Here is a 13,396-nt window from a genome sequence, read left to right on the forward strand (position 1 = left end):
TAACAGTATTCAAGATGAAAAGACAGCTTGATGTAAAGCACTACACTCAACCGTCTACTCACCTCACATTTAACATCATACTAACATCATACTTTTGAATTCAAAACAGAACAATAGGAGGCCAAAGTCAACCATGTGAAAACAAGGCAACAGTAAACATGTCATCCCCCACAAATGGTGCTGCACTGCCCCCTGGGCCAATTGACATATTGTGTGTTACTAACACATTGCAGTTAATTACCATAGCTCCCAACTTGGGCCAATCAGTATGATTTTGTAAATGCTGGATCTTTATGGCAAGACGAATCACTCACCCAACTTTTGTCAAAATCTTACCAGTGCTGTCTGAGATATCTTGTTTTACGAACTTACAAGCAAACATACGAACGGACAGAGACTGATCCGTAGTCCCCTCCCCAATATCATTGTGGGGGACAACAAACCCATACCATGTTTGATTAACTAGACTTTAGAAATGATAAAGCAACTGTTTCAAAATATAGGAAGCAAAACAAAACAAAAAATAATGTGTTCCGTGAAATGTTTTGTCCATTATTTGGTCAAAATAACAATGTACCTCTCAAATATTTCCACATATAGCAAGATTAGTTTTTTAGGGACATTGTGTACCTATATACAACGATATGCAGGCCTCAGTGTTAAGGATGGCTATAGAAGATAGTAATTGAAGTAAACTAATAGGTCTGATTCAATATGCAATAAACCTGTTTAAGAGTCAAGACTCAGAGTGAAATTCAATTGTTTAACACCAAAGACGCAACAGTGGAATAGGTGTCTCTGGAGTGGAGAAGCACTCTTTCATAAATCAGCAAAACTCCCCCCACGCCCATACAAAGATATACATCAGTAGTTTTCTATTGAAATTGTCACAAACCCTTTGACCCTGATTAAGACATTGTATTGTGCTAATTATGACAAATATGTATCAACAGTTTCAACAACTCTTGGTGCCACTTCCTCTTCTTGATATTTGAGCCAGAGAGCATATCGGTGGTTTCCAGTCACTAACCAAAACATGTTCACTAATATGCAACAGCACCTTTCTCTACTCATAATATACAGTCTTAGAAAGAAAGGTTATATCTATAGGAGAACCCTATGAAGAACCCTTTTTGGTTCCAAGTAGAACCCTTTACACAGAGAGTTCTACAAGGAATCCAAAAGAGTTCTGGCTGCGACCACAAAGGGTTCTACCTGGAAACAAAAATGTTTCTCCTATGTGGCGAGTCGGATAACCGTTTTGGAATCCATTTTTCTAAGACTGTAGTTTTGTTCGTCATAACATCCTATATGTTTAAAGCCTATGTGGTGGAAAATGCATAGTCACTTTACCCCTACCTAACTCCAGTTAACTGATAATAAATAATGTTTTGTTTCATACGGACTTCAGGTGTCCCTGGTGTTGAATTTCCACCACACACACTTGTCATGATTAGCACAATAAAAATGTGTTAATCAGGGTGAAGGAAATGTCACTGGTGTTGTCAGCCAGACCTTTGCTGTTGGACCACCACGGAGAAATCAACCATGCATTTGTGGAGCCAGAATTGCTGTGGAAATTCACCACTAAGGACTCAGAAACTCAAAGTAAATGAAGCCATGTTTCTTTTTTTTCATGTACAGAGAGGTTCACACACCTTGGTATAGGTCTACTGAAGCTCTAAAGGGGCAAAGCAAAAAGGTTTTTAGAAATGTAGACATGTTTTATGGGTCGGTTCCTGCATGCGGCTGGCTACTATCATGCGAGATCAGTCACCAAAGAAAATAAGCTAACTCTCATAATTTAACTTCCAGAACATATTCTGGACATTCTGCCAATTGGTCTGAGGGGAGGTTATGACCGTGTCCCTTTGTGTATTTACCCAGTCACCTGCATGAACCATGAGCCACTTTAAACAATGCTACTTAATATAATGTTTACATACCCTACATTATTTATCTCATATGTATACGTATATACTGTACTCTATATCATCTACTGCATCTTTATGTAATACATGTATCACTAGCCACTTTAAACTATGCAACTAGGTTTACATACTCATCTTATATGTATATACTGTACTCGATACCATCTACTGCATCTTGCCTATGCCGCTCTGTACCATCACTCATTCATATATCTTTATGTACATATTCTTTATCCCTTTACACTTATGTGTATAAGGTAGTAGTTTTGGGAATTGTTAGCTAGATTACTCGTTGGTTATTACTGCATTGTCGGAACTAGAAGCACAAGCATTTCACTACACTCGCATTAACATCTGCTAACCATGTGTATGTGACAAATAAAATTTGATTTGATTTGATAAACAGAACAGAGAATGGATACAGCTTGTACAATTCACTGCTTCTTAACTTCCAGAACATATTCTGGGCATTCTACCAATTGGTCTGAGGGGAAGTTATGACCGTGTCCCTTTGTGTATTTATCCAGTCACCTGCATGAACCATGATAAACAGAACAGAGGATGCATATAGCTTGTACAATTCACTGCTATGTCTTCAGTATAACACATTTTCCACCGCATAGACTTTAAACTTATAGGATGTTATGACGAACAAAACTACAGCCTTAGAAAAATGGATTCCAAAACGGTTATCCGACTCGCCACATAAGAGAAACATTTTTGGTTCCAGGTAGAACCCTTTGTGGTCGCAGCCAGAACTCTTTTGGGTTCCTTGTAGAACTCTCTGTGTAAAAGGTTCTACTTGGAACCAAAAAGGGTTCTTCATAGGGTTCTGCATCATTAGTGGGGAGGACAACATGTTTACTGTTGCCTTGTTTTCACGTGGTTGACTTTAGCCTTCTAGTGTTCTGTTTTGAATTCAAAAGTATGATGTTAGTATGATGTTTAATGTGAGGTGAGTAGACGGTTGAGTGTAGTGCTTTACATCAAGCTGTCTCTTAACCTTGAATACACTGATTGACACATCCAGCATTGAGTTCTGAAATGTTCAAAGTAGGTGATTGGTGCTATCTCGGGCAAAGAAACAGGCTTTGTTCAGTCACTTTACCAACTTTAATATCCATAATTTAAATGTAATGCATAAACAGACATGTTACCAACAAACAAACAGTTATCTGTCTCCAACTTCTGCTCCTCTGTTGTCAGAGATAGACCTGCTGCAGCTGAACAGGAGGGGAGGGACTCAACTCTCTCACACACTCTGGTTCGCTTTCTGTTCCTTCTACCTGCTGACATGACTGTTATTAAATCCCAAATAATGAAGTTGATATAATTCATCATGTATATTTATCTGTTGAAATCAAATTATTTGTGCACATTAGGTACATTGCTACTAGGGACATGATTGGCTGGAACGATTTTTCAGAGTGTTTGCAGAGTGAAGGGCAGTCAAAGAAGCTGGATCTTCTCTCAGAATTTTTTCCATACTGATAGCTGACAATGTGCGATGACAATTTCACCAAATGTAAAAAATAAATCTTACCTAATGCAGCTTTAAAATGAAAGATGACTTAAATTAAATTAGAGAATCTATTTCCATCTTTGAATCTGAGGCCTGCATACGGGTTGTATATTAGTAAAAACAAATCTTAACAACTCATCTTGCTAAGTGAAAAAATTTGAACTAATGTTGATTTTTCTACTAATTAACTGCACATTTCATGGAACAAATGCTTCCTAAATGATGAAACAGTTGACTTACTGGTCATTATTATTATTAACCATTTGAAATTGAGGTAACGTTTGTATGAGAACTTGTTCTCAACTTGCTTACCTGGGTAAATAAAGGTGAAATAAATTCAATTAAAAAAGAGAGTGCACAACATTGTGATCATAGATATTCATATTTAGGGTCTTAAAGCACATAGTTCAAGAATAGGGCAATACAAATCATGACTACACTACCAATGATGCAGCTGTTGCATTGCTTGCACAGTACAGAGTAGCATCTCATGCAGGTAAAATAAAACCCTTGTATCTACATTCAGTAATGAAGTTTGAATGATTCAGGTTTTAGGTGTTACTTGACTAAATCTGAGTGTTAGTTTTAATTGGACACTTGATAAATTTAACAGACCCTGTTCTATATTAGACACTGTCATAATATATTAATACATACCTGTAAATACTAAAGCCTGTCTGAAAGAATATTGGACTATATTATAATATATTAATGCATACCTGTAAATACTAAAGCCTGTCTTAAAGAATATTGTTCTGGATTATAATATATTAATGCATACCTGTGAATACTAAAGCCTGTCTTAAAGAATACTGTCTTAAAGAATACTCATCATTATAGGACAGGTTATCATATTCTGATGTAGTATCTATTACATTCATACTCATCATTATAGGGCAGGTTATCATATTCTGATGTAGTATCTGTAACATCCATACTCATCATTATAGGGCAGGTTATCATATTCTGATGTAGCATCTATTACATTCATACTCATCGGACATAGGACAGGTTATCATATTCTGATGTGGTATCTATTACATTCATAGTCATCATTATAGGACAGGTTATCATATTCTGATGTGGTATCTATTACATTCATACTCATCATCATAAGTCAGGTTATCATATTCTGAGGTGCTGGGAGTAGGAGAGGGACTCCATGGTGTTGATCAGGAGAAACAGCAGGCTGTAGTCTGGGAGGTGCTGGGAGTAAGAGAGGGACTCCATGGTGTTGATCAGGAGAAACAGCAGGATGTAGAGTGGGAGGTCCTGGGAGAAGGAAAGGGACTCCATGGTGACTCTGAGGTTCCTAGCTGAGGAGGAAGGAATGGGTGTGATAGATTCCAGATGAATCGAGATGGAAAGATCAGATTAGGGGGAGGACAAGGAGGAGTTAGGAGCAATAACAGAACGCGACCTGAGGATTGTGCAGCGATTTGGTCACCCTAGACTAGAGGTACCGTCCTGTATTATTTCATTCCAATTTATTCCACTTGATTCCAATAATTCGCTGGATGATAAACTGAATCAGGTTAGTTACAACTGGGCCTGGAGTGAACCTATAGGAGGGTAGCTCTCCAGGAACAGGGTTAGAGAGCCCTGCCCTAGACTGATGTGTTGCTCGACCTCTAATTCCTACCACGAGTCATTATATCCCTTGGTTATTGTTTGATCCTTTCATCTTGTTCTTTAATGTTCTTTTGGTGCTTTGAATGTCCGAATCAGATCTCCTTTGAGTTGGAGGTTTTTAAAATGTATCTGTACAAATGTGTATTTCAGGTTACGAGACGCACAATCAAACTCTCAACATGGCAACCACACTGGATTTGATCGGTGGTCAAGGAGGCAGTTCATTTAATTTCCACGGCATGGACAACGGTGCCACCCTCAAGAAGATTGGAGTCGCAGTGGTAGGCTGGCAGGTCAAAGCTGTGTGAGCTGATCAATGGGAAAGTAGCGACTTTTGGAGATGCAAACACTTTCAATGAGTTTCAGTTCAACCTCGGCGAGCGCATCACAAAGCTGTTGCTGTGGGATAACGGCGCCGGCACATTTCATCAAGTTCACGACGAATGAAAACAGGCAGTTATTTGAAAAAATGACCAGCTGGCCACTGATTACTGAGTACACCATAGATGTGGGGTCTGGAATCTGCCTGGGGCTGGAGGGCAGGTCTTGCTTGGCCGTTGACCATATGGGCTTCCTCTTCATCAACCCCATCAAGTCGTCCGTGCTGACCAACATGGAGTATCCCAACCTGTCCCTCTTCAAACCCCATGTGAGCTCTTTTATAGATGTGTGTAGACGGCTCAGGAAAACTCTACCGATGCTCCAATATTAACCAGACCCAGAGAGCTGGAGGTGGAGAGAGACATAACTGCATGCTGGACTGTGGGGAGACAACTTCAACAATATAAAAAGCAAGAGCAGGAGAAGAACAGAGCACTAGAGGAGAGGACCAGACTGCTGGAGGAGAGGGTTAGGGGGATGTTGTGTGACAGAGATCAACCCACTGGAGAGATAGCCACCCTCGCAGAGAAGCCAGCAGAACAGTCCACCTCAGCTCTCGACAAAAGTCTCAACACCACAGCAGAACAGTCCACACCAGACCCTGAATATAGCGTTGTCATCACAGCAAAACAGACAAATGAAGAACCCCAAGCCCAGGGGATCTCATCCCCTCTGAGCACCCCCCATGCCAGCCACCCTGCTAGCCCTCCTGACAACCCCCCAACCCCCCACACACCCACTGAGGACATACACAGATTGGACTCCTTATAGACTCAAATGGGAAATATATACAAGAAAAAAAAAACGTTTTCCCAAACATAGTGTGTCTAAACTCTGGTGTCCAAATACCCAGCGCGCCCTAGACCTTCTGTTTGAGGACAAACTAGGATCACCTAGCCACATAATAATACACACAGGCACAAACGACCTGAGAGCACAGCAGGAAAGGGTGGCCACAGCACTGAAGGGAGTGATTGAAAATGCTTCTTCTTCTTTCCCCAATGCACAAGTGGTTATCTCCATCCTGCTTCCACAAAAAGACTTCCACCCTGCTACCAAACAGCGGGTAACAGCAAGTATTTCCCGTGACTGTGCCTCAAAACCAAATGTTTTCCTGACCCACCACTCCACCCTGGACTTGAACAGCCTCTATGACCAGGTCCACCTATACAAGGCAGCAGTGGCCACCTTCGCAAGGACTCTAAAGGACATGGCTCTCAAACGCAGCCCCAACACTTCACACAGGAGCAACAGATTAATTGACACCCTGCCCAGACCAGCGAGACACTCTCCCAGACCTGCGGGATCCCCCCCTGGACCTACACATAGAGGACCCAAGCCGAGAGGACCTACATCCAGGCCACCACACCACCAGCCACATACACACCCCACCCCAACCAATCAACACACCCCCAAGTCAATCATGCCCACACCCCATTTAGGCCCCCTCAGATCAGACCTATGCCACTACTGCCCGCCCCATGGACCCCACCCCCTCAAAGAGGGCCTCAACATGGAAGTCACACATACGCCCAGGCCGTGAGTAAGAAAACAGGCCCAACACCCACTCTTACACTATCCCAAGCCAATGGCATGTACCAGATGCACAGCAGGCTCTGCTCACACTTACTGGCCTGAGGACAAAACACACGACCAACAACATTGGACACTTTATGGAACACAAAGCCTTAGCTATCTCATCCTGGAATATCCAAGGCCAGAGGTCATCTGCCTTTGGCAGGAACCTGTACTTCATCAAAGAAATCAGAAATACAGACATTGTCATCCTACAAGAAACCTGCTATAGTAGAGATGGACCCACTGGTTGCCTTCTAGGTTACAGAGAGCTGGTAGTCCCATCCACCACACTACCAGGTGGGTGGTAAAGGGGAGACGGACCCACTGGTTGCCCTCTAGGTTACAGAGAGCTGGTAGTCCCATCCATCAAACTACCAGGTGTGAAACAGGGAAGAGACTCAGGGGGTATGCTAATTTGGTATAGAGCAGACCTAACTCACTCCATTAAATTAATCAAAACAGGAACATTTTACATTTGGCTAGAAATTCAAAAGGAAATTATCTTAACAGAGAAAAATTTCCTCCTGTTTGCTATCTATATCCCTCCACTAGAATCCCCATACTTTATTGAAGACAGCTTCTCCATCCTGGAGGGGGAAATCAATCATTTCCAGGCCCAGGGACATGTACTAGTCTGTGGCGACATAAATGCCAGAACTGGACAAGAACCTGACACCCTCAGCACACAGGGGGACAAACACCTGCCTGGAGGTGACAGCATTCCCTCCCCCATATTCCCCCCTAGGCACAACTATGACAACATAACCAACAAAAACGGGTCACAATCCTGCAGTTCTGTCGCACGCTGGGTATGTACATAGTCAATGGTAGGCTTCGTGGGACTCCTTATGGTAGGTACACCTATATCTCATCTATTGGCAGTAGTACTGTAGACTACTTTATCACTGACCTCAACCCAGAGTCTCTCAGAGTGTTCACAGTCAGCCCACTGACACCCCTATCAGACCACAGCAAAATCACACTCTACTTGAACAGAGCAATACTCAATCATTAGGCATCAAAGCCTAAGAAACTGAGTAATATTAAGAAATGCTATAAATGCCAAAAAACAATTGGGCAACAGCAAATTCAATCCCTTCTAGAAAATTTCCTGGAAAAAATGTTCCACTGTAATAGTGAAAGTGTAAACCTGGCAGTAGAAAACCTAAACAGCATATTTGGCCTCTCAGCTTCCTTATCAAATATAAAAAAGCTCAAATAGAAAACCCAAGAAAATGAACAACAATGACAAATAGTTTGATGAAGAATGCAAAAACCTAAGAAATAAATGGAGAAACCTGTCCAACCAGAAACATGGAGACCCAGAAAACCTGAGTCTAAGCCTTCACTATGGTGAATCACTAAAACAATACAGAAATACACTACGGAAAAAGAAGGCACAACATGTCAGAAATCAGCACAACGTAATTGAAGAAACCATAGACTCAAACCATTTCTGGGAAAATTGGAAAACACTAAACAAACAACAACATTAAGAATTATCTATCCAGAATTGAGATGTATGGGTAAACCACTTCTCCAATCTTTTGGGCTCTATAACAAGGAACAAACAGCAAAAACATATACATGATATAATACAAATCTTAGAAACAACTATAAAAGACTTCCAGAACCCACTGGATTCTCCAATTACCTTGAATGAACTACAGGATAAAATAAAAATCCTTCAACCCAAAAAGGCCTGTGGTCTTGATGCTATCCTCAATGAAATTATAAAATATACAGACAACAAATTCCAATTGGCTGTACTAAAACTCTTTAACTTCATCCTTAGCTCTGGCATCTTCCCCAATATTTGGAACCAAGGACTGATCACCCCAATCCACAAAAGTGGAGACAAATGTGAGTCCAATAACTACCGTGGGATATGCGTCAACAGCAACCTTGGGAAAATACTCTGCATTAGCATTAACAGCAGACTCGTACATTTCCTCAGTGAAAACAATGTACTGAGTAAATGTCAAATTGGCTTTTTACCAAATTATCATATGGCAGACCACATTCACCCTGCACACCCTAATTGACAAACAAACAGACAAAGGCAAAGGCAAAGCTGTCGCATGCATTGTTGATTTCAAAAAAGCCTTCGATCCAATTTGGCATGAGGGTCTGCTATACAAACTGATGGAAAGTGGTTTTGGGGGAAGAACATACGACATGATTAAATCCATGTACACAAACAACAAGTGCACGGTTAAAATAGGCAAAAAACACACACATTTCTTCCCACAGGGCCGTGGGATGAGACAGGGATGCAGCTTAAGCCCCACCCTCTTCAACATATATATCAACGAATTGGCGAGGGCACTAGAAAAGTCTGCAGCACCCAGCCTCACCATACTAGAATCTAAAGTGAAATGTCTACTGTTTGCTAATGATCTGGTGATTCTGTCACCAACCAAGGAGGACCTACAGCAGCACCTAGATATTCTGCACAGATTCTGCCAGACCTGAGTCCTGACAGTAAATCTCAGTAAGACAAAAATAATGGTATTCCAGAAAAGGTTCAGTCACCAGGAACACAAATACACATTCCATCTAGACACCATTGCTCTAGAACACATAAAAAAATATACATACCGTGGCCTAAACATCAGCACCAAAGGTAACTTCCACAAAGCTGTGAACGATCTGAGATACAAGGCAAGAAGGGAATTCTATGAAATCAAAAGGAACATAAAATTGACATACCAATTAGGATCTGGCTAAAAATACTTGAATCAGTTATGGAACACATTGCCCTTTAAGGTTGTGAGGTCTGGGGCTCTGTAAGCTGGTCCTGGGGCTCTGTTCACAAACACAAACACAAACACACCCCACAAAGCCCCTGGACAGCAACACAATTAGACCCAACCAAATCATGAGAAAACAAAAATATATTTACTTGGCACATTGGAAAGAATTAACAAAAAAAACTGAGCAAACTAGAATGCTATTGGGCCCTAAACAGAGAGTACACAGTGGCAGAATACCTGATCACTGTGGCTGACCCAAACTTAAGGAAAGCTTTGACTATGTACAGATTGAGAAAGGCCGCCGTAGGCAGACCTGGCTCTCAAGAGAAGACAAGCTATGTACACACTGCCCACAAGATGAGGTGGAAACTGAGCGGCATTTCCTAACCTCCTGCCAAATATATGACCATATTAGAGACACATATTTCCTTCAGAGAGAGAGAGAGAGAGAGAGAGAGAGAGAGAGTGGTAGATAGATAGATAGATAGAGGGAGAGTGGAGAGAGAGATGGTGGTAGGAGAGAGAGAGTGAGAGGAAGAGAGAGAGGGAGAATGGAGAGAGGGGGGGGAGAGAGAGACAGAGACAGAGACAGAATTAGCAAAAATGGGAGACTGGGGCGTCGGCAGAATAACTCCTACCTAGTTCCTCTGTGCATGTTCTAACTTGTCAAGCTGAGGCTACAGTCAGAGTAGAGGGTCACTGGGTAATTTAACATAACGTGACATAGGAAGAATTACAACAGATTGCATGGTTGTAAATGCAGATGGTTGGGCTGGTGATGACAGGCTAGATCTTATTTTCAGAGCCATCTGTTTCATGTAATGTCTCATTTCTGTCAATATTAGTTAGCTTACCAACGAGATGGAGGGAAGAGAGAGAGAGCGATGGAGAAGTTTAGCTACTTACCCACAGTTTTCGGCTGTCTACACTTCTCATCTAGCCACTGATACTAGAAAAATGTTTCGTAACCTGGCTAACACATTGGGCTACTCTATCCATTCACTTTCCGTGGAATGTTCTTTCACTGCAATGGTTACTGTAGGTCTGATACTATTCAACCCCCTCCAAAAAACATGGATGGTTGTTGTTCATAAGTAATGTTAATCAATAACTTTTGTCAGCCTTCAATTCTCATGTTGAAGTCACTTTTATGCTCATACTCACTTGTTGAGTTGTGCGAGTGAGTGGTTTCCATGGCTGGCAGTGAACTCTCCATGGCTAGCCACCCCCCAGACCGCCATGGTTTGGTGGGTCATTCACCCCGAACTCCCCGATCTCAATCTCTCCCTCCAGACTCTCTCCCCCCTGTGCTTTCAATAGCTCCCTGTGTCACCAGATTGATTAAAACAAACAGCTGCCCTATTTTGGTATCGAATCCAATTATGCTGTTTCAAAAAATTTGGTCTGGGTTTGAAAGTGAAGATTTCTGGGGTTGACCACAGTTATTTTGGGGTGAAGTGGTGTTGGAGGTATCAACTTGGAGACTAGTGTTTATTGTTATGTTGTATTGTTATGTTGATGTTGGGGCATGTCGGGCTCTGCCAGATCAGCACTCCCTCTTTGACCTGTAGTGTCCATGTGTCAAATCAAATCAAATCAAATCAAATTTATTTATATAGCCCTTCGTACATCAGCTGATATCTCAAAGTGCTGTACAGAAACCCAGCCTAAAACCCCAAACAGCAAGCAATGCAGGTGTAGAAGCACGGTGGCTAGGAAAAACTCCCTAGAAAGGCCAAAACCTAGGAAGAAACCTAGAGAGGAACCAGGCTATGTGGGGTGGCCAGTCCTCTTCTGGCTGTGCCGGGTGGAGATTATAACAGAACATGGCCAAGATGTTCAAATGTTCATAAATGACCAGCATGGTCGAATAATAATAAGGCAGAACAGTTGAAACTGGAGCAGCAGCACAGTCAGGTGGAAGTTGAAACTGGAGCAGCAGCATGGCCAGGTGGACTGGGGACAGCAAGGAGTCATCATGTCAGGTAGTCCTGGGGCATGGTCCTAGGGCTCAGGTCAGTTGAAACTGGAACAGCAGCATGGCCAGGTGGACTGGGGACAGCAAGGAGTCATCATGTCAGGTAGTCCTGGAGCTCAGGTCCTAGGGCTCGGGTCCTCCGAGAGAGAGAAAGAAAGAGAGAAGGAGAGAATTAGAGAACGCACACTTAGATTCACACAGGACACCGAATAGGACAGGAGAAGTACTCCAGATATAACAAACTGACCCCAGCCCCGACACATAAACTACTGCAGCATAAATACTGGAGGCTGAGACAGGAGGGGTCAGGAGACACTGTGGCCCCATCCGAGGTCACCCCCGGACAGGGCCAAACAGGAAGGATATAACCCCACCCACTTTGCCAAAGCACAGCCCCCACACCACTAGAGGGATATCTTCAACCACCAACTTACCATCCTGAGACAAGGCTGAGTATAGCCCACAAAGATCTCCGCCACGGCACAACCCAAGGGGGGCGCCAACCCAGACAGGATGACCACAACAGTGAATCAACCCACTCAGGTGACGCACCCCCTCCAGGGACGGCATGAGAGAGCCCCAGTAAGCCAGTGACCCAGCCCCTGTAATAGGGTTAGAGGCAGAGAATCCCAGTGGAAAGAGGGGAACCGGCAAGGCAGAGACAGCAAGGGCGGTTCGTTGCTCCAGAGCCTTTCCGTTCACCTTCCCACTCCTGGGCCAGACTACACTCAATCATATGACCCACTGAAGAGATGAGTCTTCAGTAAAGACTTAAAGGTTGAGACCGAGTTTGCGTCTCTGAACTTTTTGCCTGAGAAATATGTCTCTTTACTTTTTGCCTGAGAAATATGGATTGGTAAAGAGTTCCATGTATCTTTGGCTCAATATAAGACTGTAGATTTAAGGCGATTTGTCCTTGGCTTGGGTTGTCTTAGCTGCCCTGAATTTGCCTGTCTGGTTTGGTGGTTATGTGTGTTCCTAGTACAGTGTCTCTCTCTCTCTCTCTCTCTCTGTACTAATCTTCATGGAGTCCAACACCAATTAACGAGACATTACAAACAACCACAAATCAAGACTTCACAAACATTCAACAAGTAGAAAATACAGACAATTAAAATAGCTGACAGGAAACACATTTAACATTCAGTTGATGCTTTCTACTTCCTGTCCAGTCATATGGTCTATCGCATTAAATGTTATTTTATTTTTTTCTCTAAGGTGGATTTACTTTTTGCCTGAGAAATATGGATTGGTAAAGAGTTCCATGTATCTTTGGCTCAATATAAGACTGTAGATTTAAGGCGATTTGTCCTTGGCTTGGGTTGTCTTAGCTGCCCTGAATTTGCCTGTCTGGTTTGGTGGTTATGTGTGTTCCTAGTACAGTGGCTTGCAAAAGTATTCACCCCCTTGGCATTTTTCCTAGTTTGTTGCCTTACAACCTGGAATTAAAATGCATTTTTTGGGGGGTTGTATCATTTGATTTACACAACATGCCTACCACTTTGAAGATGCAAAATACTTTTTATTGTGAAACAAACAAGAAAAAAGACAAAAAAAACGGAAAACTTGAGTGTGCATAACTATTCATCCCCCCAAAGTCAATACTTTGTAGAGCCAC

The 13,396-nt window shown here is 42.4% G+C and overlaps 1 pseudogene; it reads left to right on the forward strand.

Moving 5' to 3' along the window:
* The first annotated feature begins 5,264 nt into the window (after positions 1-5,264).
* LOC112221484 lies at positions 5,265-5,797 on the forward strand (annotated as a pseudogene).
* Positions 5,798-13,396: the final 7,599 nt, after the last annotated feature.

The sequence above is a fragment of the Oncorhynchus tshawytscha genome, linkage group LG22 (assembly GCF_018296145.1).
Source record: "Oncorhynchus tshawytscha isolate Ot180627B linkage group LG22, Otsh_v2.0, whole genome shotgun sequence".
Classification (NCBI taxonomy): domain Eukaryota; kingdom Metazoa; phylum Chordata; class Actinopteri; order Salmoniformes; family Salmonidae; genus Oncorhynchus; species Oncorhynchus tshawytscha.